The 26901-nt window shown below is 38.9% G+C and overlaps 1 protein-coding gene across 3 annotated transcripts in view; it reads right to left on the reverse strand.

Moving 5' to 3' along the window:
- The window catches only part of DKK2 (dickkopf WNT signaling pathway inhibitor 2), a 187690-nt gene that overhangs the window by 78597 nt on the left and 82192 nt on the right, over positions 1-26901 (reverse strand). The window contains exon 3 of one of the 3 annotated variants that reach the window (XR_010923704.1): positions 18826-19235. The exons of the other annotated variants lie outside the window; for them this stretch is intronic. The gene's annotated coding sequence lies outside the window, so the exon portion shown is untranslated. Of the gene's footprint in view, positions 1-18825; positions 19236-26901 lie in introns of those variants that run through there. 3 annotated transcript variants of the gene reach the window in all.

Consider the following 26901-nt stretch of genomic DNA (forward strand, 5'->3'; position numbering starts at 1 on the left):
TGACCCCCACCCACCCATGTGTCTATTTCTGGTTGAGTTCCTTGAAGTACCACCTCCACCCCCAGCTCCCAATGGATCAATTCCCTCTGAGAGTTCAAATATCAGAAAACTAACTAAAAAGAAATGGGATTTAAAAACAAACAAGAACTGTGTGTGTCATGATTTTTGACATTTCAGAGCTGATAATATTGGAAGCCTGAAATCTTGCCCCAGAACTTACATCCAGCTTGCCACAGAGCACATGGGGTCATGGATATGGAACTCATCTCTTCAGGAGGAAAATGTGAAACCCACTTGTGGCAGGCTCTGGTCAGGGGCCAGCAGGCTTACTGGTCAGGCCACAGCCAGCCTCTTTGAGCCTGGAGACAGCTCTTCTGAGCAATCTGGAGGCCTGACAGCCAACCATCAGTTCCCCCACCTCCCCCCGCAAATCTTCTGGAATCTTTCTGCAGACTGAGGCCTGGTCTACACTAGTGGCTTAATTCAAATTAATTACTCCCGCGTCTACACTTGTGCATTGTTAATTCAAATTAAGGAGCCTTTAAAATCAAATTAATAAAACCACCTCTGCAAGTGGATTAGCGCCTGAAGTGCATCAGTTAATTCGCATTAGTGCGAGTGTGGACGCAATGGGACTTAATTCGAATTAATTGGCCTCCAGACTGTATCCCATGATGCCCCATTTCAGTACATTCCCCCAAAGCAGCCCTGGGAAGATTTAAACCTTCATTTCCTGCAGCGAATGGGTTTAAAATCCAACCTGCACTCACCCCCCCCCCCCCCACACACACACAACAAGCCCTTTGCAGTTTGTCTCTTTAAGGGTTTGAAAGATTTCACCACCCACCCACCCCCCTCCCCACGTGGTGAATGCATTTTAACTGCCCAGCAAGCCCTTTGCAGTTTAGCCCTTTAAAGTTTGTCCCTTTGAAAGATTTCACCACCCACTCCCCTCCCCGCATGATGAATGCGTTTTAAATGCCTGAAGTGAGAGGAAATTCTTTGCTACATTGTTTCAGTGGCCAATCATGGAAATTGATACTTTCTTAAGAGTTTATTCCAAGTGCTACATGTGGATATATTATATCTTGCTTTCCATTAGTGAAATGGAAACATTTGTATCACTGTATTAATATACTAACTGACTCCATTGTTGTTTATCTTACATTCTACAGACACCTGTAGAATCAAAATCAAAGGCAAGCAATATACAGGGAGTGGTGGGGGGAGCATAAAAGGCAAACAGCATACAGTTCTAAAGTAATCCAGGATAAGCTGTGATGTATTTGTCACGGTCAAAATGAGAGCATAGTTCAGCTGGCTCCATGTGCCTGCAGCAATGGCGATCGGGGGAGTAAAAAAACAGCATGAAAATCCTTTTCCTGTTTGTTTGGGGGTGGGGGAAGCAGCGCTGCATCCTGGGATGATGACAGTCGTCACAACAGCCTCTATGGTTACTTGCACGGTGGGATAGCTTCCCACATTGCACTGCTTTCTAATTCGAATTAAGGCTGGCCAGTGTGGACGCAAGAAACCAGCACAAACACTGTAGTGTGGACAGTCTGCAGTGCTTTCTATAAATTGCTTTCCGTAATTCGAATTAAGCTAATTTGAAATTAGTGTTGCAGTGTAGACATAGCCTGAGAGAAGAGAGAAGGATATGGGGATATATGAGGTGATCCCTCTCCACCAGGTCCCAAGGATAAGAGGTAAGGGGAAAATCAACCTCCCCTGAGCCACTTCCCTACCTTCCCTGTTTCCCTTCAGTTTGGGGAGTGGCCCCAGCTTTCTGCTTACAGTCTCACTAGTTCAGGGCTTCAGCTGTGGCAGAGAATGCATCCCTATTCACACTCAGAATCCATTTGCTCCCCACTCCCTTAAGTCAGGTGGAAGGGGGACCTGGCCAAGTTTTATTCAGTCCCAGAACCTTCCCCCCATAGACTGTGCTGTCTCAATGACTGTAGCCTACCTGCCTTCTTGCAACCAATTCTCCCCATGCTACTTCCCCCAGACTCCCAGAGCTCCTTTATAAGCAGGTCCTCCATGGGAGCATGCCTGGCAGCTGCTGAGGGGCAGGACCTTCTTGGCCCAAAACTGTTCCACTACCCCTTTTACCTTAGTGTGAGGTCTGTAAACCCCATCACACATATACCTAGAGGTATATACTTCTCCCTAAGAAGTCCCCCCTAGCAGTGATGCTGTTTGTTTATGGTGACCTGTGCAATAGGATGGAGGAAATACCTGTTTTGAGGGATTTTTCATGTATGATGGACTCATTGTTTATCCAGCTAAATGATCATAGAAGATTAGGGTTGGAAGGGACCTCAGGAGGTCCTGGCAAGTCCACTGATGTCAAGCCCACTATGGAAGAGATCACTTAGAATTTTGCTGTTTATATAGTCTTTGAATCCCATGATAGTTGCCTGCCTGAAGTCTCAGTTCTTAACAGCTGCTACTCCATCTGCACTGCCATAGAGGTCCCACATGATGAAATTCCTATCTGTCCTGTGCCAATGTGTTTTAACTATACTCTAAATTGCAGTCTCATTTTTGGAAACTAACATTTAATAGTATTAACAGTATTAATTAACTATTAATTAATAGTATGTTTTAGCAGCACAGTCAGAAGCTCAAGAGGACAACAGACATCAAAACCTTGATTGTCTGGATACTCCAAACTTTTATGTAGCAAATTTCTCTGATCACTAAAGAAGTTGGGTCTGGACAACACCTATGGATCACTCAGTAAGTTGCCCTGTTCTGTTCATTCTCTCGGATGCATCTGACACTGACCTCTGTCACAAGACAGGATACTGGGCTTGAGGGACCATTGGTCTGACCCAATATGGCCATTCTTATGTTCTTAAGAAAAAGACAGTTTTACAAACTTTCAAAACTTCCTTTGGAACATAATGCTTTAAAACTAAGGTACTTCTGCAAAGTTAGTTCTCACAAGCTAAACATTTGTTGAGCTGTTTTCAATTATAATATTAATAGTCCAACAGTTTAAAGCCAAGACTCCTAATTTACAACAGGACTTGTAAATTAACAACACTGAACTTGTAATGTTTAAGTAAACACTGCACTTCTGGATGACAGATAGCTAAACAATGAAATAAAACTTCAGAAACATCCCTACTCCTAGAGCTTTCAAAGAGCTTCCAGTGCTGCAAAAACAAACAGCATTCAGCTGGCCAGCTATCACTTACAGTTATGTCTCCTGTACTGCTAACGTGGGGGAAACCAGCAGCTTAAAATTCCTCATTCATAAGATTCTTTCATAATTTCAAACTTAAAAGGAAAATGCTGCCTTTGTCTCCCCTTCCCTCCCTCCAAAATGGTGGGAGAGTAAGGGGGAGAAATGAGGGAAGAATTCTAAGGATAGTCAACCTATTCTTATCATATAGTCGCCAGCTCAAATCTCCGTTCTTTCTCCAAATTAAACCTTCCTAAGGGCCAGTTTGGTCAAGGACAGCCTACTCATGTGCCATCTTTCTATCATGTGACTTCCAAACCTGCTGGGGTTTCTTTTCCAAAAACAGCCCGGCCTCAAGCCTCCTTCCCCACAGAACAAAAAGTTCTTCTCAGTTACAGCTTTGCCATCTACCTTCTTCCCCTTCACCAAATCCATCAAAGCTATAGCTGGTCTGAAAATGGGGAGGACAGGAGGTTATGCAAGACGTACCGACTTTTTGGTAAAATATCAAAAAGTGAAATATTGTGTCTGAAAACCAAGCTGTTTCATTTGAAAACAAATATTTTGGCTGGAAATCTTTTCAGTTTTCAGGTGTTTGGTTTTTCAGCAAAATCTTCCACAGACAGTAAACATTTTTAATGAAAAGTTTCATTCAGCCAAAACCCCAATTTTCTGTCAAAAATCAGTTTAGATAGAAATATTTTGACCAACCCTACCTAAAACTTGTAGCTTCTTCAGAGACTGGCCTATCCTAGAGAATCCATCTGGCTGCCTTTCTCCTGGGTTCATGGGGACCACCAATTTTTAAATCTCATGAGCAGTGTGTGTAATAGTACAGTCTGGGAGACATCTCAGGCTGAAAGCCCCAGAACAGGCCAGAACGCAGAAAGCATATTTCAAAGCAGCTCTTCAAAGGTGGTGGAGCGACCCCCAGGTCTGAGGAGCTGAGGCATGTTCAGAGGAGCTGTAATGGGTGGGTGCATATTGGGAAATCTGAATACTAAGGAGCTTGAGTTACACTAAAGGTAATGGGAGTAATAACACCAAAGACTTACTGAAGAGAGATGGGATACGGAATGGGCTTTACAAGGTTTGCGTGAACATCCAAAATTTAGGCTCTATTATAATAGGGTATAAACTTTGTAATACCCATTATTCTGGGAGGGGAGGAAAATTATGAGGTTAGCAACAATTCTGAGACCAGAGGGAATATTTGGCCTATTTGGGGGCAATTTATTGTGCAATGTCCCCAGAAAATGTTCCAAAAATTCCTGACCAGGACTTTGGAACAACCACATTAGTAAACATAAGCAGCCTGATCTGGAGAAAGCGTTGCCACTTCGACTCAAGTCAGCGGGAGTTACGAACTTTCAGCATCTCCCAGGATCAGGCAACTCAGTCCCTCATCTGGCAGAAATTACAGGCAGCATTCAAGTTTGGAACAAAGGGACCTCTGGTTGACACATTCGGTCACAAGGCCAAATCCTGAAATCCTTTTTTATGCAAAAATCCTATTGATGTCAATGGGATTTTGCTGGAGGAAAAGTTTTGGTAAAGGCTTCAGCTGACCTGGGAAAAATGCCACTGCCATTGAGGAAAGACTGGGAACAGACTGCACCAAACTAATTACTGCATGTGGTTTCATGAATCTGTTCTGTTTTTCTCATGTTTTAGAATTAAGTGGAAAACCATTCTGCTTCAGAGCTATATCAAAGTGAATTCCGAGTTTTACGCCCAATTCAGCAAGGCATTTAAGCATGTGCTTAGCTTTAAGCACATAAGGAGTCCTACTGAGGTCAGGGATTAGTCATATCTTAATGTAAAAATATGTGTTTAAGTGCCTGGCTGAAATGGGACCACAGTGATATCACTCATGGCAAGTCCCTTAAAACTCATTTTAAGAGGATTCCACAGTATTTAAGATGGGTTCCAGTTGACCTCTGACAAAAATGTGCCTGCATCTAGTCATGGGTGATGCCATTTGCACTGTTACATGTTTACATATATTGAAAAGCCAACTATCCTGCTCTATTATTTATCTACATTAAAATGTTAATATTTGCCAACAGAAAGCATGTCATAACTAAGATACCCTAGTTTTTTCATATTGTATGTATAGATACATCATTTCAGAGAGACTCCACTGAAGCAGAGGTATCTAGAATTGTTCTAAAAATTGGAATGGCTTGTTTAAGTAAGAAAAAAAGACAATGGGAGCTGCACTTCACTCAGAACTGACACATTCTTCCAACATACAAAACAAGATAAAAGATGGAGCCGTATCTAAAACAAAGGATAAAGAATAAGAAGAGGATTAATTTACTACATTTGTAAACTAAAGAAAGGAGCAAGGGACATGCACCAAGGACCAGAATTAATACAGATGGATTGAGAGCACAAGCTACAGGGCATAAACACACAGAGAATGATTCTTATAAATAGAATTGTCACTAGACAGCAGGTATTAATAAAGCTAGCTAGAAAAAGAGCATGCATGTATGTGTGTATATGCATGTGACTGTAACCTGGGATTAGAGAAGGACAGGCAAAGAAGAAATAGGAGTACAAGAAAGGGTGCTGGGAAGAAAAGGGCAAGAATTAAGGAAATGGCTAAATTTCCCAGCTGTATTACAGTCATAATAACTAAAATAATAATTATAAACTTGAATTGCACCTTTCATCCCATGGCACTAACCTATTGAAATTCAACTACTGCCACAGTCATCAAAATAATTGTATAATAACCTGATTTTCAAAGGTGCTGGTACCTCAGCTCCCACTGAGATCACTGGGAGGTGCAGTTGATCAATATCACTGCAACTCAGGTAGTTGTAAAATCTTTGTTTCTCTTATTTTGCCAGCCATAAAAGCCATGATTACAAAGCACAACTTGATTTTCAATAGATCTTTTTCCTTTGGCAAAAAATGGAAACAAGGGCTTTGCAGTGGCATATAATGGATATGATGGAGATGTCTCTCTATAGCTAGACCATGATATTTAAGAAGCTTAAACCAGCAAGAAAATGTGATCATACGATGAGGCTTTAAGCAAGTTTAGATAAAAGCACATATGAAAGCAATGCTCAAAGTTAAAATGAACATACCTGAAACTAGCACCAAACTGATATATATTTGCTCTATTTTTATTACTACTACTACTACTAATCACAGAGAAAAAACAATACATCTTCAGATTCTTGTTCTCTTTCACTCTTAACTATCCCAAGGTCATTTGAAAGATGTGAGCATTAGCTTGTGGTAAGGAACAGATGATTTAATATCATGCAGTGTTGTCACTGGTAGAACTGTGAGGAGTCCCAGCATAAAAGTGTGGCATGAAGTAAATTCCATTCCTAACTCCCACAGGGAGCAAAGATCCCATCACTCCAGCTTCTCTCCCCGTTTGCCCTCTCCCTGAGCACAGGAAATTCTGTCAGAATGTGCATTCCACATTCCTCTGTGGTAGCAGAGAGATATTAACATATTCCTAGCGTGGCGTTTGGGAAAAAATATGCCAGAGAGGTACAATCATCTCTCAGCTCTCTCAAAATGAAAATTCCTGGTTGAAGACAAAGGTAAAACACACACTTGGGTGCATAAGGACAACAATTCTGAATCATGGAACATGAACTTAGCGGGGTTTCTTTAGATTTATATCTGGATCTTACAACAACTTTCATGCTGGAGGATCTCTGCACCCATGTGGTGTCCTGTCGACTTCAATGGGAATCCTAAACAGACACAGGGGTATGTCTAGGCAAAGCCAGTGTACTTCAAGCTAAACTCATGCTTACGTGCTTTGCTCAATGGGGACCAGAGTGCTCAGCATTTTGTAGGACCGAGCCACTACAGAACATTAACTAAGGATAAGTGATTTCAGTCTTCTCATTTTCTAGTGTAACAAAATGCCTTCCATGTGACATAACACTGAGTGCTAAATGGGCACAAAGGTGTGTCAGCACAGTTCTCAATGCAGGATCAAATCCTAATTCTTCAATATCACTGAACAATGCTGTACTCTATCTAATAGTATTCCGTAACTTGTATATGCCTGTCAAAAGGGATCTAACAAAAGCATATACCGAGTATAGATTATGTTGCATGACAAAATTTATTCATTCAGCTACTCACACAATAAATATTATTTTCCTTTAATGTATAAACTGACATAGCACCCCTTAGAAGCCTCAAATCTCATCCAGATAGATGGTAAAATCTGGCTTATTGTAAAGTGTTTGCCTATAGAATTAATGGTAATACAACCCTAATCCTTTCTGTTGAAGAGTTTTGCCATTGAATATAGTTACATCCAATCAGCAACAAATGGAACCCCCTGAAATCTACCAGATCTCCACAGTCAAAAATGTAACTATGTTTTCTCTTCCAGGAAGAGCCCTGGAGAACAAAAGGGCCTTGCAGAGTGACCCAAAGGAGGGACTTTAACAGTGTGACAAATGATGCCATTTCTATAACCAAAGGCCTCCTCACTGAGTATGCCCTGCTTGCAGCCTCCTCCCGATTAAACCAAAGATGTATTAGCTAGCTCAGCCCTGGAGATGATCTCAAATGCCCCATTACCAAACAAAAAGAAGTGCGTTGCTATTCATATTTTACGGCAGGGAGACCTTGTATTTAGCACTTAAATCACTTTTATTTAAACATTACGTAACATAACACCAACCAGAACCTACAGCTCCCTGCAGTCCACAGCTCGCCTTCCAAAATGGAGGATGGCCTTTGGTCTTTTCAGCCACTCCTTCCTCTTTACATAATAGCAGCTACTCCACACAAGGATTGAGTGGCTTCTGAGGTAACCAAGTCTCAATGTATTCAAGGCTCATCTACACACAAACTTGAGCTGAAATATCTAAATCAGTTTTCATTCACACATTTTGTTATCCCAGTGCAAGTGTCTGTGTGGACACTCATTTCCAAATAAAAGTGTCCAATTTCAATAAGCAAAATCAAAAGGAGCTTGTACCACAAGCACCTTTTTACTTTCTCCCAGAGGGGCTGGACAAAGCACAAAAAGGTGCTTGTGGGAAAAATGGGTGATCAAGGTAGATATCAATATTAGAGTTAATCCAGGGGGCCACATCACAATAAGAAATTAGTTTTGATGCGTAGAGAAAAGCTAAATAGAATCTTAAATTCTCAGAAATTAACAGGAGGGGCAGCAATGTTAATTTATTTGTATTGGAATAATTCTCCAGACTCAGTCAGCCTAATACAAACAGCTAACAAAATCACTGGTAGGTTGCTTTAGGCATATTTTTCAATTGTTCATTTCAAAGAGAGGGACAGTGCTACTGTTAATTGGATTTGGCCCAATAGAGATGGGCCCAAATTTAAACCCTACATCAAGTGTTCTACATCTGAACTGGCAACCAGATCCAAAGTTTGCATATGGGCTTTATACGAGGCAAAATCAAATTCCAGATCCAAAAGTTTATGAAAACTAGGGTGAAATTCAGATTATTAGTCATTTGTACATTGACACTGTGGCTAAACAGTACAATTAATAGTAAGGTAGGGGATCAAACTAATGTAATTTCTGTAGGTGGTCACATGCACTTGTTAGGAGACATTTAATATTTCTGTTACTTTCTAGTTATTTTTGTCCTAGCATTGTCTTAAACATGAATCATCAATTCACCATACAAGCCACGTGTCTTTCATTAGGTAAAAACTTCATGCACCTCTCTGGGCAAACCTATCATCCACTCTATCACTCTTCTTTTAAGCTTAAGGTTCTGTAAGACTTAACTTAGAAATTTAGCTATTTTGGTACTCTTAATGTTGGAAAAAAATCTTTAAATTTAGGTTTAATTGAAAGGGATAATGTGTCTGACAGTTGGAAAAACTGAATACCCATTACAATATGCAAAGCTGTCTGATCAAATTAGCTCTCTCCACAGCAAAAGTACCACTTTCTAAATTTGTCTGTTTTATTTAAACATACTGTCTTTAATAGAACTAAAGATGGAACATTACTTGAATATTAGTATGTTTTTTAAAAAGACACTTCAGGAATCTGGATGCCTTAAATCTTGCTTAGTCTGCATAAACCGTGAGCTGAAGGGCAACTGAGTTTACAGTAGTATTTTTAATGTGATCCTGAAAAATATAAACATTTGGGCACATAGAAGGCTAAGAAACATGTAAGTACAGTAAGAGGTGGGTGACTAAATGCACTTGTAATGATGTTTTGGAAATGGAAACCCAATTAAAACACTTAAAATAAGAGGCCAACACTGAAATTCTTATCAGAACAAAGTTGGTTGGTGATCATCAGTTTGACTGACATAAGGATCAATAATTCAATATGGGCTTGTGTCAAAAATATAATAGCTGTAGATAATTGTTATTTGTATTACTGTAGCACCTAGAGACCCCAATCAAGGTCAGGACCTCATTGCATTAGGCACTAAAGAAACTATACAATAAGATACAAACTGTGACCTATAGAACTTGCAATTTAGATATGAGAGACTAAAAGGCACATAGTGACTTGCCCAACCTTTCACAGCAGGAAGGGAATAGCACACAGACTATTGGCAGCTATCATCTGGTATCTCAGAAAATACTTGGTAACCAAATTAAGGACCTGAAAACAATTGGCTGAGATTTGACAAGACAAAATAAATTGTCTTAGCACTCAGTATCACTTTCAAATGATAACACAAGGGAAGAGAAACAAAGACGAGTGAAGAATTATAAGGACATCAGTAACAACATCAAATGTTGCTGGCTGAACTATGTAGTCTCTTTATTTATTTGATCCCCTTCCCATAACTAATCTGAGCTGGCACAAGATGTTACATGATATTTCATGCTGCGGGAGTTAGACGTTATTTTTTTCAGTTGAAATAATAAAGAATGCAACTAGTAATGTGCACCAGCAATTTCAGATCAGAACATGGCCAATTAGGAATGTGCATCTTTAGCAGTACCATGCCTATCTATGTTGCCTCTTACACAGTGCCCATCACAATGGTAACTGAGCATCAACAGTGGGTTCCTTTAAAGTGTTTATCTTCTGTAGAGCTCTGTGATTTTACTGGTTCTAATGGTAGGCTCCATTACAGGCAAAAGTGTGTAATTCAATCTTTGGACCAGGTAGGAGCAATACAGAGCCATACCTCCCCTATAGGGCCAGTGTGTGTGGGAACTGTGTAGGTCACACCATCCTTTAGGATATAATGTATGGCAGTCCCTAAATAAGTTTCCCATGTATGTTTCAAAGGTTATAATTTTGTTATCCCTTAAATAAATTCTGGCTTTATGAATAATAAATGTAGTTAAATCAGGTGTATTTAGCGTATCTTGCCTCCTTAGTTAAAGGATGGAGTAATCAGAGTTCTATGAATGGAAACGAACAAATGGTTTATTTTTTAAGTATTGCTAAAAACTTTTAAAAGTTTGACTCTTTCTATTAACTCTCAGAGGTTTTCAGACAAAAGTCAAGAGTAGGATCGATTCTCATTTTATCCAAAACAGTTTATCCATTCATACTTACTGCCATGCTTGGATTGGACTCTAAATGAATCTCACATATGTTGGTTAGAACGGGCTAAGGCAAACAGTGTAACATGGCAGTCTTCCTCTGAGACCTAACAAACCAATAAAAGTGATGAGACAACAAAATACAAGTTAAATTGCAAATATTTTTATCACAAATGTGACCTGAAACTAAATTAAATGCATGTTAAGATGGAATTTACATTTAATTTACTGAGTGCTCAAAGCACAAAGAGAATAAACTGTTCCTGAGTTTTGATTCTCAGTGATAATCATTACTTAATTCCCAGTTTTAATCAATCACAATGGTGTTGAGAAAACTGAAATTTCTGGTGCATTTCTTCTTTTACTCATCAAATGGCTTACACAACTCAAACCAAATGTTGGCATGATTCATATGTTAACTAATTCAAGGGAGATCTAAGGACATCCTCCTTATGAGATTTTGCAGCTAATTAAAATTGATTCAATATGGTATTTAAAGATGGAAGAGGGAAAAGATTTATTTTTATATTTAAAGTAACTTTGTATTTTGAAATGAAAGCAAATAGAAATATCCCACTTTGAAAATTTGGCCCACAATCTTTTTTGAAATCAAAGCAGCTTTAGCCAGCCTTATAAAATTTGTCAGTGTATGTTGTTTGGAGTAAAATTTTCAAAAATAATGCACAATACATGGTGTTTTTATAGTGTGTTGTGGTCAGGAAAATGTCTGTGTAAAATTGTCACTAATATTTAGCATATCTGCTTGGTGTGTATCTTCTAGTCATATCTTCTTATGTGGCTGACAAGGTCAGTTTAGAGACACATAGCTCTATTAGGAACTATGTGTTTTTACTAATTTTAGCCCAGCATAGTTTATATAGGTATGAAAAAGCCAGCTGAATTCTATTTTGCCTTGATCACCACCAGCAAAATTGCCAGCTAAATTCTGAAGAAAGCAGTGCACACTTTCAGCAAAAAAGGCCCAAGGTGCACATTCAAAACCACTTGTGCAATTTCAAACCTAAATTGGGATGCTCAGTTACTGAGACAGTGTGCACAAGCCCAAGAAACATAAGGATAGGCCAAAGCTTAAAGGGGGATTCAGTTGAAATGATTATTTTAATGAAAAATGCACACACAACTTACTGTTCACAGAAACCAAAGGTGGCTTTCTCCCTATGAAAAAATTTCCAGCTACATCACAGAGTGCAAAATGGGCATTAATGAACTATTAATGGTTTTATACCATGAAACTAACAGTAAAAAAATCAACACGTGCTATGGTACTGAGTCTGTGGTTAAGACTACAGTATATTTCATGTTCCACAAAAAGACCTAGAAGTAAAACTTTTTATGTTTTAGTTTCCTTTTTGGAAACAAATCAGGAAATTCCCATAGTAAAAGCTTTGTTAAGACTGTTAAGAAGTTTTTGTATTGATTTCTGGTAAAACATTTTAATTAAAACCAAAATATTTTTTTTAAAAAAATCATGAAATTAAACATTTTAAAATACAATCACCAACTAAATGTTAGAGAGTCTGTAAATACTCCAGTCTAGTTTAGTTTCAGTCTAGTTTATACACAAGCCAGTCTGAGTCTTCTTTAGGGACAAGTCAGTATCAAATGTTTTGCCAACAGAGATGACTGCCATTTGATTTTTTTCTCTAAATGATTCATTCCACCCCCATTTAAGATTTTTCTTCAATCAAAGAACATTCATGGAATTGAGTTTCTTAATGTCTCAGCAGAATATTGTCAGCCTGTAATCTTTCTAGAATCATTGCAGATTTTGTCTACAGACAGTTATAGATGAAGTAAAGAAGAATAAGTTACACTGGCCAATACATTTGCTAGAGCTTCAATACTCAATCTGTTGAATGTACTGCTAGGCACACAGCTCACTGAGGCCTTAACATGCCATTTTCATGGAATCTGTGAACCTAAAAAGAGCTACTCTTGACTTGCCTGGCTGTGAAAGGAGTACTGAGTAAAAAGACCAGAACTGCCAGGATCCATTCTTATTTTTCCAAGCAACTAATTATGGAGACGTGGGAAGCAGAAAGGAGAGAGAAAAGAAACACCTTCCCTAACTCCCTCCTAGAAGCTAAGAGGAGTAGGAAAGTTGGTGGGAGAAAGGATGGGAGACATATGGAGTTAGAGTTACAAAACAGTCCTGGGACAACTTCCTAACATTATCTACCTAACCATCTTTAGGTATTTCAAAGGTACATGTCTCTTTGGTATCTGCATTCTGATGTTCAAGGCTGAATGAGCAGGACACAATATTCAGTGGTTGCTGATGCAACATCACAACACCAATCACACAATCACCACAGTATTGTGTCAGTGTTATGATAATATGACTGTCTTTGATTTCATTTGCTTTTGTGACTCTCCAGCTTTCCAAGTGAGGAATAATGTGATAGGAGGATTTATGTTCACCTCGCATGCATCACAGAGGATGCTACTCTGACACAGACCATTTTGATAAGGTCTGATCTTGATCACCTCCAAAAGCATCAAATTCTTACCACAGACTAAATGAATTAAACTTTAACACTTCAGAGGTTTTCTTTAAGAGTTCATTTTTTTACTGCCAGACTATAGGCTTTAATGCACTTTAATTTGTGTACAGTAAACACTGACATCCAGTGGTAGGTTAAGTGAATCACAGCTGTATTGTTTGTAGCTGTTGTCTGGAATACAAGTTGTTGCTGATTTAAAGATGAACATTAGCTGGTCAGATGGGCAAATCTATAATTGCGACCACTGGTTGTAGCATTAATAGCCTTGATGATCTATTTATATTTCTGCCATGGAACTCGAGTCAGTTTTACTAGCATCTAGAGAAAATCTGATATAAATAGTTTAACTCCATGGAAAAAACTCTAAAGATAGTAAGGTTGGCCTGAACTTCTGCACGTTAAAGTCTTCATTCTGGAATCTGGATGATGTTATTTCAGTTTGTCCCACATTAATCTTGCATACCAAAACCAAGTTACTTCACTGAGTTCATTCTGGCAATATAGCATTATTTTGTTTACACAGATGTAGGTAGTAAACAAATGCTTACAGATTAGCATACAGTCCTCAAAGCAGTCCCTTTTCTCTTTTAGATTTGTTGCTGTCCTAGGGCACAGTTTGCAAGGTGCTATATGCTCTCACCCTTTCCTGATGTCAATGAAAGTTGAGGAGATTTAACCACATCTAGGGCAGGAACCCTAATTTTTTTATTTTTAACAAAAGGATGTGTGAGAGACTTTAGGCATTCACATATATTTTTCTCCCACAATATTTTCCATTGCCATACACCTCATCCTGAAGCATCAGAAATCTTATTTAAAAAAAAAAGTCTACTCACTTGAGCATTCTAGCCCAGTTTTCCAGGCTTAAAATTGTGGAAAGTTTGGATGAGATTGAATAAGAAACGAGACTTTTGGGTTCTTATCCAAACCACATTTCTGAACATTCTGAAGATTGCTGATCACCAGTTGTCATTATAGGATGCTGCCATTTTAGAAAGGTTGCTTGTTCAGGTTAGGCAGAATAACTCCAATTCAGGAAAGCACTTACATATACTTAAGTGTTGAAAAAAATGGAAGGGGTTAAGAATAGAGCTACAGGAAATTTTCAATGTCTGGAAGCCCAGCCTTACCAGTGGGGATTTAAAATATTCAGTCTATTTACTTTATCCAGGAGGTTAGAGGTGACTTAATCCTGGTTTATAAATACCTACATGGGAAGAGATGTTCTGATAAAATAGGGCTGTTTAATCTAGCAGACAACATCATAAGATCCAGTAACTGGAAGCTGAAGATATATCTCTAGTCTGAATTCATCTGATGCCAAATTTTTAATAATGGGTGTTAACCAATACAACAACTAATTTAAGGATGTGATGGATTCCTCAGAATTTTAAGTCTCTAGACTGGATATCTTCCTCAAAGATCTGGCTTGAGAAGAGCTATGGGTTAAATGCAGGAATTACTGGGTGAAATTTTATGGCCAGTGTTATGCAAAAAATTAGACTAGATCATCAGAGTAGTTCCATCCGGCCTCGAAATCTATGGATATGAATACATCTTTAACTTTAAGCATGTGAGTAATCCCATCTCCATTCACCAATCTCAGTGATTTAAGGGGCAACTCGGGTGCTTAAAGTTGAGCATGTGTTTAAATGCGTTGCTGAGATGGGACCTAAATCAAGGTATGTATGGAGCCACCAATTTCTGGTGTCTGTCCAGGTAATGCTGAACAAAGTAGAAGTAAAAGATCTACTGGATACTTCAAGAACAGCCCAACATCTCCATCAACATTCCTTCTATTAAGAAAAATGTCTTCGATATCCTGAGAGGTTTAAAAGCTATGACTGATCTTACCCTTACCAGAACCTACAGTAATGGAGCACTTCAAACTACTTTTAGAGTTATATAGCACCTTTTGTTTTCAGTTATAATTCTGCTTCACTGATTTGCTCCTAGTACTGTAGTGCCAAACGGTGAAGAAACAGGAATGTTCTTAACAAATACTGCATATGCCTCAGTTTCCCCTATGTATCATTCAAGTATTTAGGTGTTGGGCTAAGGGTGTTGTAGTGACCTTTAGAAGGCAAGTGTGACTGACTCTAAATGCCTGTGCACAGACAATGGCCAGAGCTCATCCCCTGCAAGGAGCCAACCTGATGCATTGATTAACAAAAGATCAGGTAACCTGCTTTGCCTGGGAAAGGAACAAAGAAGAAGGGGCAAGAGGGTGTGTCTGGTGCTGGGCAGCTGGAAGGAGTCAGTCCTGCTGGGAGAGCCCAGGAAGGGAGCTCTAGGACTCCCCCAGATGGTGTATGTTGTAATGTCTTGATTCATCTGCTAATGAGTTCTGTTCATGCTGTGTTTCTGAGGACTAAAACCCTTCTGTTTTCCATGCTGGCTGTGAATTGCTTCTGACCGCAAGGCGAGGTGCATGGCTCCTTCGGGGGCATGTAGGAGCTCCCCAGGCATCCCATCCAGGCAGACTCACTGAGGGGAGCTCACAGCGGAACAGGGGTGCCTAACACTCTGAAGACAGACCCAGGGGGGCACTGAAGCCCTAGTGGGAGTGAGCCCTGAGGGCAAGACCCACCCCAGTAGTGTTCTGACTGACTTCACCCTGAGTGGTTTTAGGGTGTCAATCCTGGGGGACACTGTCACACAAGCCCACTTCAACTAGGCTACATTCAGCTCCTATACTGGGCCCAATAACATTTGGTAGGAGGCCAAATAATTTTTGCCCTCAGTGATGGTGTCACAAACAAGCACAAGCTATCGTTTCAAAATGTTTACTGTACTGCTTGCAGTCTCTCTCTCTTTTCTACTTTCCACGCATAGAAAGTAAGTCTTGTCTTGCCACTTAAATCCTCCATCAAGGGGTTAAGATAATGTGTAGGACCTTTCACAGGTTGTCTGCACTGCCATGAACTTCACCCATAGGGAGTAACTGCAGTGTCAAGGCTGGATTCCAAGTATAGCATTTGTATTTTAGCCCAGTTCTTATTGCTAAATTCATCATTCTGAGTTTTTTTCTGCATACGACACAATATATGGAATTAGCTATCCTTTCAGCACAGGACAAAGTGTACAAAATGACCTTATAACAACATGTAAAATAGGGAGCCTATTAATCGCTTGCTACACATCACCACATCTGGGAAAAATCTGTTCTTTCCAATACCACAAAAGACGCATTACGCAACATGCTTATTTTCCATATTAAGAATCAGATACCCCACAATATGTAAAAAAATTAAAGTGAAAAACCACTGTTTTATGCATAGTTTACCCTTTTAACAAAATTTGTGTAAGATTATAGAACATTACAGTGTGGAAAGACCCAAGGTGTCAGCAATCCAAGATTTAACTGGGTCGTTTAGGATAAAATCAGGGATAAACTTAGTTTTCTTAAAAATAGGACACTTTCTGATATTTATTGACAATCTAATTGTTGTACTTTTGGGCTCTTTCATACATGAACCTTTTAATCTCTGTGAAATTAAAATTGCTTAAATTTGCATTTGAATTCATCCAAATTCCAGTTTTGCACAGAGAAGGTTGCCCAAGTGGTTCCTTCTTGATTAGTTCAAAATTAACTCTGTCCATTACCATTCTTACCATGTCCCAAGGTTTGCCACACAATATGCTTTTATATGGTGCCTTTTAACTAGACACAAAGTTTGACTGTGCCTTGATTGTGTATAGCCCTGAGCAATTGCTGGTGCATAAGCTGCATTGACTCTGGAGTAGCCTTGGGTTTCATTGTGACTTAGAGACTCCCATCTGAGGTATAAAGCTACCCCTCCTCCTCTCTTGCTCTGACATGTCTGGGAAGTCAGACTAAATTACTGCAGTCACCCACCTAACATCTCAACAAAGGAGAAGTAAGCTTCGAATCCTTCCCTGAAAGAAAGCAACTAGGTCGGAGTGATGATGGGGTGTGGGTTTTGAGGGCCTGGGGATGAAAAGAGCTTCCCCGATCCTTGTGATATCAAGGGGATCAGCTATGCCCTCAACATAGGTTAGAGCAACTCCAAGGCTGTTCTAACTTATGCCAGTTAATAAAGGCCCTCAAAGGGCCATGATGTAAATCGGGTAGAGCTGGAGCACAGTAGCACTCCAGTCATTCCACTCCCCCATGCTTAACCTTTTGACCAGCAGTGGTGTAGTGGTTTAAAAGAAAACAAACTGGATAAACTAGCCTAAACTAAACTCCATATTCCACAAATGAGAAGTGGGTAAACTCAGTTTAACCAAGTTTACCCTTGATTATACAATTCTCCAGTCATGTAGACCTGGCTATCCTAGCCCTATGTCAGTCAGGGAATGCCAGGAGGGGAACCAGTAGCAGCCCACTGAAGGTAGCTTTATGCATCTTTGTTCCACTGGAACAAACCACCCCACTATCTCACTCCTCTTGGAGCTCTAGTTCTATTGGCTATTCTCAGGGATATTCTTTACATAGCTCTTTAGGTTATCATGAATGAGAAGCATAATTCTTTACACCTTTAAGTTCAACCTTCCAAAAGTGGACAATTTCCTTCATGACATAAGAATGTGTCAAACTATGCTGTTTCTGGGGACTGTGCTTGTTTAGCAACAGGGACCCAAAGAAAAGTGATGAAACCTTATAATTGGGAATATGTTCAAATGTTTCCTCTGAAAAAAATAGAAAATTCTTTACTAAAGAGTTACAGCAAACTTTTAGTTTACCTATGAAGAATTATTGTGCCAAATGTAGGAACTAATTTTAATCATCAAAATGTGAAATAAATTTGAATCCTGCTTTAAGGTTGCTTTGAGATTTGCTCTTAACTATAGTCCCTCCTGACACCTCAGTAACATTACACACACACTAGGTACATATTGACACATGTGATTGATGGAGTTATGGCTGAGTTGTGTTATGCACTAAAAGCACAGATTCATCCTCTTTGTATCAATTGTGTGTAAATGTACATAAACATATGTGATGTGTGTCTGGTTCATGTGCACACGGATGATTCAGCTTAGTTTTTGTTCTCTCCTTGTGGGCTTGGTCTAAAACCCATTATGTCAGGCCCATTCACAAGCACCAGGAGACAATCGGAGTTCTGAAATTATGCTGCTTCAAGTGGTTTCCAAGGTGAACAAAAAACAAAGTAATTTTTTTTTTTTTTTTTTTTTTTTTTTTTTTTTTTTAAGAGATCACAGAGCCTTTTGAACCTTTTGGGGCAGCCTTTGAACTTCCATTAAATGGTGGTCTGGTTAATGTTCGGGTATGAAGGAGGAGAAGGAAGTTGGTTAAACTAAGCCAACGTTAATACAACCTGGTTCCAACACCTCAGCAGTTCAATCATACAACATTGAGAACCCCTATTGATAATTATTGAATTAGACATTCAAAGAGGTGGCTGACAGATAGAAATAAGAGAAATGAAGAGAAGCTATTCTTTTTCTAAGCACCAGGAATGATGCAGCCTTAGAGCAAAGCAAATGTCTGTGTGAAACTGCCTACTGTAAAGGTTAAAAACTCATCATGGGAAGATTTTTCAGAGTCTGGCCTGACATGTCTTTGTAGCGGAGAACGGCTGGCTAAATATTTCTTGGTTTTGTCTTGGTCTAGGAAAAGAGGTATTGTTTCTTTATTTAAAATACTCTGAAACGAGCTACCTACAGCAGAGTAACCTGCCACATCCATTTAGTAACAATAGAACAGACGTCCGTTTTCAGTCTTATCAGAAGTCACCGGTCCTTAAGTATTACTGGCGCCTACTGAATTTTATTCCAGGGATATAACAGAAAACATCTGTTCTGTTACTTTACAGCAAATCAATAGATTAAATCAAAGTTTTCTTTCCTTCTTTCTTCTGTCCATTAGAACCATGGGGTTTTTTCCTTCATTTTTCTTCTATTTCTTTTAACAACATGCTTCTTCTAGTAAGTCAAATCCTGGTATAACATAGAGCTTTCTATGATTCTTTGTGGGCTTACTTGGGGAGACATCTCAAAAATAGTCCTCTGCTTGCTTTCTGTTAGGATATAGAGACATTTAGCAAAAGGTAGATATAGCTATATTTATTTTGCTAAAGTTATATCTTGATAAAACTATCTAATATCCGGGCTGAAGGCAAGCAGCCCATTCAAAATAAAATTCAAAATAGAACTACAAAAAATACAAAAAAGATACTCAATGCTTTTCTTTCAAACAGAACTTAATGTTATAAAGGGAAATATTAGTGAAAATGTCCACCTCCCTTCTAATTCATTTAATCATTCTTTATGATATCAAGAATATAGCTGCAAGATTCTTAGCAGACGCACCAAAATAGCAATATACTGAGATCACTTATGAAAATATAAACTTGGTTATATTTCCCCATATTACATCACCTCATCTGTAACATAAATGTGCACTGCACCCGGACATGCAAACTTGTACAATGGAAGACCATATACAAGCGCGTATGAAAAGTGGTCTTAAATTCTCTTCTACCCTATTCAGATAGCAGACATCTAGTGACAATTTTGAAAGGAGGTGAAAGGAGATTTAAGTAGAACTGGTCAAAAATATAGGGAGAAACAGAAAAAGTTGTATTACATTCTTTTGTTATTTTTTCATTAAAGTGTGGATAATATTTTTCACTGAAATTTTGAAATTCACAAAATATCTACCAACTCTAGATGTATACAGATGAAGATTAACATTTTTGCTGATCAAGAGACAGCCCAGATATTCACCGCTAATATAAAATTAAGAGAAAACTGCTACATTTATCCAGTTTGTGATCTTTGTTGTTAAATATGCCCCCCAAAAAATGGATGAGATTTCACATTGCTTATGTAATCTGATAAGAAGTCAAGATTTGGTGAAGAACCAACCAACTCTTCTCTGTGTGTAACAAGCAGATAGAAATATATACAGGAGACACACACCCTTGGCTGGAGTTGAAATTATTTTTAAGAGGAATACCTGCCGCAAGAACATATGTATAATAGAGTCAAAGGTTCAAAAAGAAAACAATAAGAGAATCTGGGAAGACTATTACCAAACGCAAACGTTTATGGCAAGGATTTTTAGACATCAAGGGAAAGAAATCATTACTTGATCTAGAACCCAAGAATTATACTAGCATAGGTAATTATACACTGGTACTGCACTGAAGAATGGTAGAGACTGGTGTATAAAACACAAGAATGTGAGAATAGTAGTACATTCTGCACCCACTTAATATGTTTTGCGCCAAATCCTTCCCTCTGCTGCAATCATCTAACCCCACTGATTTGGCAAACCACGAGGGCAACTGAGAACACAATTTTGAAATGCTCAGTCTAGAGATTATATGATCTATCATGAGAGGTTTTCATCATCCTAAAATGATACCGTTAAAACCACACTGCTTTCACTAAAAAGTAACAACAAGCTAAGATTAGCAAAATACCTCCTCTCATGGCAGAATGGAGAGTCTCGATTGGGAAAAAGAAAGGTAAGATTAGAACCACCAGTAAGAGAGTGTGGGACTGAGTCAGAGGCCTGGTCTACACTGGCCGCGGATTTCAGCAGCAGTCAACAGGAGATATGCAAGCTACATATAGTAACTAGCGTATCTCCTGTCAACTTCCTAATGCCTACTTACCACAGTGTCTCCACTGCACTGCGCTGTGCTGACAGGAAATTCCCTCCCGTTGACACAGCACTACACTACTTGCCAGAGTGGATTTACGGAGTCGACTTCCGGGTTCGACTGAGCAAGTCTTTACTGCCACTCAATCGAGCCTGCACTGCCGGCTGTGCCACCAGCGGTGTAGACATAGCCAGAAAGAGATGGAAATAAAGAGACAATATTCTGAAAGAAGTAGGAGAGAGAGAAAGACATCACCCAGAAAACAGAAAACTGGGTCTCAAGAAAAAAATGAACAGAGGCTCTTGAAGAGAAAAGGGCATGATAGCTGAAGAGCATTCACTGAATAAACCAGCCTTAGAATGGCCAAACATCCAAGAGGGGTATAAATAGAGATAAATTGTTCATGTTATGAAAATTAGAGAAATAAAACTAGTCTAAAAATGTGATTTTAATGCATTATATGCCATTTCCCATGAAGAAAGCACATTTTTTCATTTAGGATACCCCTTTTTGTTACCTATTAAAACAAAGATGCCTCACTTGTCACTGAATAAAAATAAGAAATGGGAGGACAAAATGCATAGAGAAAATTCGACTTCAGACCTACCTAAACACTAACATCAAATGTGGAAAAGTCATTGATAGTTCACCATCTCATTATGGGAAACAAATATTGATTAACATCTGTATACTCAGCGTTTGATGGCATACATCATCATTTCAACAACATTCCCATTAAATTACTTAACAGCTCATATATTGTAATGTTATTGTAGATGATGAGATAACCCTTCTCTCTTTTAATCTCATTTGGATTTTTAGGTTCAGGATAACCTTTTTTCATCCTTGCGGCAAGAGGGCAATCAGGTGATGAGGGAAGTCGTTTCACAGCCACGCTAAATAAAATATATTCAGATATATTGTAGCCACCTGGTACTCAAAAATAAAATCTAAATAATTATTCTTTTTAGCAATTCCTACATTTTTAATATACATTATTGTCCAGCCACAAACAGCAGGGGTGCAGGAAAGAAGAGAAGAAATATTGCTAACAACCTCTCCAGCAAAAAATCTAGCAAAAATATTGACTGTCTAGAATCCCTATATATGAACATGGTTCTCTGGAGTTATGTATTTTCATTGCATTAAGTTAACTAATAGTACTATTAAAAGGTGATAGCATATGAGCACTCATAACCATAGAAAAAAAATTGATATTTAAATATGAGAAAATGTTGTAGCCTATGAAATTTGTAAAATGTCTGGGAACATAACAGAGGTCCCCAATTCTGATACTTAAGCATATGTCTAACTTTAAGCATGTGAGAACTCCCATTGAAGTTAATGAGACTAGTCATATACTTAAAGTTAGGCACATGCTTTTAAGTACCTTGTTGAATTGGGACCTAGTTCTGTACTCAAATGATTGTTCTTGGGTTACTTTGTTTTTGGAAACAAAGCTGAATTAGACCTTATAAAATGATTAGCTCTGTGATTCCAGGATGTAGCATCTGAGTGTGTATGGATGGGAGAACAGACGGATCTAGTAACTATACGTCTAAATAACAGCTCTCAAAATGTAAACCCAGAGAGATTTCTATGAAAGTGACAATACACTACACTCAGCTGAAGAGAATGCTTTCCAAAATCTGCAATGGGCAATTTAGTTTAAACCACCATGTGAAGTGTAGATAATAAAAACAGGAAACTGGGACTTCCACTGGAACTAATCTCTCTAAAATAGTAATCGTTTTTGGAAACCATATAAAGTAAAGCCACTTGACCATATTATTTATCCCAAGCAAATATCTTCAGAAAAATACACACACACACACACACACACACACACACCCACCCTATGCCATGACTTTACAAGGTTCCTCAAAATTTGGGTGTCCTACCACTTTTTTTGTTGCAGTTGGAGGTTCTTAACATGTTACAGCTTTTCTTTCCATTCTCGTTTGCCATGTCTGTCTCCTTACTATTATTTCACCTTATCAGCTAATGTAGAGGTTTTCAGTCTGTAGAAGCAAACAGTTTATTTCTGCAACAGTTTTAGGAAATTACATCGAACAAGCTAAGCTTAATAACTAAAATTTTCACTGATAAGCAGTAAGCAATTTCAGCTCCAGTGAGGGAAGGAGAGAAAGAGACAGCAGTCATCAGTAATGTACTCATACTTAAATCTGAACTATTTTGCCATTGGGTCATTTGATTTGGGGGCTATGCATAACCAGATCATATTTAAGATATTCATCACAACATTATCTCTAGTAATGTTTTTGTTCTCTTGAGCCTAGTAAACTTAAGTCACTTCACATGAAGCAATTAAATATGTTGCTGGTCCATGCAGTATGCCATATTTGTTGTACTACATCACTTATCTGAAGAAATGCAGCTTCTTTTAAACCATTTCACAGCTACTGAAAACACCAGATTACTACAGTCACATTTTGGAAGACTGTCACTTATGCCTGCAGTTTGTGCAAATTTGTGCCCACAAGAGCAAAAATTGCACATGCTTCTGCTACCATTCTGGCAAGCTAATTAACTAAGATCCACAAAGAGATCAGGTAGTTAAGTGCTGTTTGCATGCAAAATGTATGAACCTCAACTTCCCCTGCACTGAGACCACTTTGTGATGTGCTAATAGAGAAAGGGAGCAAGAAAGCTTGGGTATCTGACCACACCAGCACAAAGGAATCTTCTACAGATGTAATGCCAGCAAAGAACTTTCCATGTAAATGCCTCTCCCAACTCCCCTTGTGGCTGGGGACAGGGTATGTGGCCAGGACTTTCCCACTCCCCAGAAATCATCATCTATCACATATGGCCCTTTTGATAAGATGGAATCCAGTGGCACACGAGAATATGATTAGGGTAGAAGAGTAGCAATCCAACATTACTTTCTGGGATATCTCTGAGAGAAAGGAATGCAACTGCCTGTAAGTATTCTCACTTACTCCCATCTAAGGCACTATAAGTCAACACCACCTCGTGATCTATGGTAACGAAATCAATGGATAGAGCAAATAATTACAGTGTGGACATCTGATTATCCTTTGCCAGGAAGGGTGTCTCACGGTTCACAAGAAGCACAGTTTGTGTGATCTTGTATGTGATTACATATAGAACAACGGACACACTTTATTAGATCTATCTTTGGGACAGGAGCCACGTTGCCTCTATGTTTATGCTGCACAAATACCTGGCTGGGACAATGGTGCCAAAACTGATATAGTGCCACCCAACCAGATCTTGGTTATATATGCAGAATCAGGGGTCTTGCCCTGGGTCATGGGTAATAACCAGTGACCTTGCATACCAACATGGACCAAAGTCCAGATGTCTTGCCCACTAACATCTCATCCTCCTGAGAGAAAGCAGGTGATTTCATAACAGAGACTTCACTGGCATGACAAGTTGTACAGTGTTGCTAAAATGTATGGGGGGGGGAAAAAAAACCCTCAGGTGTCCATTGGGATGGGTAAGTACTATGTTTGGGGTTTGACAATCTGTGTCCATTTGTCATCACTGTCCATTCCTGAGCTAGTGGTAGGTTGCTATATAGCACATATAGCATCTGTCTCCTTTCTCCCAGAGCCAGGCACATTTTTCTCGTTTTTTGATGTGACAACTTGTACATTTCCTGACAGTCTGAGGAACACTCTCTCTCTCTCATATCTGCTTGTGTTTAGAACTTTGGAGCAGAAAATCTCTCTCTCAATCTCTCCTCTGTCACATTGACTCCACGGTTGCTTTTCCCTGGGTTTAGTCTATGCTTTATGCCTCCCAGTTTCTACTTCTAGTTTATAGTCACTGATATTGTATTTAATGAGAACCTTAGTTTTGCATATTTCACTGTGGTCCATAGTTTGCTAACATGACAGTTCTGCCCAGGGATCTGTAGCAGTCTAGCTTGTTGATGTTTTTGATTAGTTCTTTCCAGCAATTCATATATTACTATTTTAAGTAGTGGTCCAGCTTCTTCAGCATCTTTTTAGTTTGACAGTTTGCTCCACTAGTTAGGGATGTGAGTTGTTGAGCCTAATAAACAATGATATACGACAGTGAGTTGGGTTTTTATTTGGATTTAGTTTTTGATTCCATCGTGCTTTGCAGCAAAGACAATGTTTGCTGCTTTGGCTGATGTGTCATAAAAAATTAAATACTGTTTTCTGGATGTTAATTAGCAGCGAAAATTGGGCACACTCTGTTTTGCAGTCATTGTCGCAGGAGTTCCTGCGTATGGGTCAATCCAATGTAATCAAAATTCAATATCTCAGTCTTCTTTTCTGCCTCACACGATTTCTTCCTGCCTTCCTCCCGCATCTTTATTACTCCAGGGATTGAAGACCTCTAGTTCTCATAACCAACTGTACTCCATGCTTCCATATACACTGCATGACAGCGTTGTTCCGCCATCCCAGCCCTACTAAGGTATCTATTAAAGGGCCAAGAACCTCCAGACAAACTACAAAATCCATCTCTATCCATATACTTCCTCCCTCATCGCACCAAGCAAAAAAAAAAAAAAAAAAAAAAAAAAAAAAAAACACAAAACCCTGACAATCCCTCTCTAACTTACTGGATATTTCACATCTCAATTACTTTCCTTGTGAGGAATTATTGCCTGAGCTCTTCAGAATCACTAAGTCCTGTAGCTGAACACACTTGCCTAAGAAGTCACTTGTGCATTGAAAAAATAATTTAATTTTTAGGCCAATGTGTCAGCTAAGCACCTTACAAACATGCCTAAAATCATGCATAAGTATGCAACTCCCTAACCCTTTCCCAACTCCATCCACTGGAATGTTCACTTTGGCCACTGAGCAATCCTGAACTCTGAGATTTAGTAGTAAGCATTGTGCTGAGCAAGACTTGCTGTTGCATCGAGATGCATAACGTGTTGAGTGACTTTCTAAGTCAATGTTGGTGCTGTGCAACTGTACTCCTTTCATCTCAGTGCTGCTGCACACCCTGCTCTGCATCTTGCAAGAATGACCCCTTTCACTGTTTGATTCTATTCATGTTTTATTTTTTTCTCCTCATAGCCCTCTTTCTGGATGGAAGGAGGTGACATCTTCAATCAACTTCATTCCTGTAAACATTCACATATCAAAGATCTCCTGGGTGGGCTCATTGCTGCTGACCTGGGAAAATCCCAAAGACTAACTTCATATAGGTCAGTGCTTGCATGGACAGTGAGACAGCGGAAATGAGTAATAACAGCAAACGAACAAGAAGATTGTTTTTCTCCCTAAGCATCTGATCTACATGTGTTCAACAGATCCTTCTTGTCTCTTATCCACCAACATTTAAGTGAATCCAAGTTCCACAGGGAATGGAGGCATACAAGAGAAGTTGGCATAAAGATTAGTGATGGGAGGGGAAAAAAAGATAACAGCCAGTCAAACTGCAGTCCTTTAAAATTTGCTTTCACACTGATTGGCATCCTAGGACAGTGAGATGTTTGTAACCCTAACTTATATTTACGGCTTCTGATTGAGTATTTTCCTTGGCAAAGTGACAGAGAAATAAAACCAGTGTCTAGTTGTTCTTGAAACAGTTGTGGCTCCTGAAGCCATACATCCTTTTTGTAGCCAACAGAACTGTGCAAAACTCAGCACAAGGGTTTAAGGCAAACCTAATCTTTCTTTAATTCTGACATCCATAGAGAAAAGTGCTTCACTTATGGATTTAATCCTGATGAACCCAAAATATTGAATATCACCTACTCTGATGCCACAACCACAGGAAAGTGTGAATTTAACCTGATTTTATGTAAAATCATAAAGTTTGCCCAAGAACTCCAACTTTCTCAAAAGTTCACTAGAGTTTTGAGTCAAATTAAAAACAAAATCAGGTGACTAGTCCAGCTTCAGACTTAATTATGAATCATTCACTCAGCTCTTGTAACTAATCTTACCTAGAGGAAATAATTCCCCCACCCTGGTATATTGTTTTTTAAATTAACACTTTTGTTGGTTCCTTGAATACGATGAATCGGTGCTTGATGAGACATAACCCATAACCAAAATACTTCAAAATGAAATCCTTGAAATATCCAAAA

This window comes from Emydura macquarii, unplaced genomic scaffold (assembly GCF_026122565.2).
Source record: "Emydura macquarii macquarii isolate MOO-44397 ecotype Brisbane River unplaced genomic scaffold, CSIRO-AGI_Emac_v2 contig_2863, whole genome shotgun sequence".
NCBI classification, from domain to species: Eukaryota; Metazoa; Chordata; order Testudines; family Chelidae; genus Emydura; species Emydura macquarii.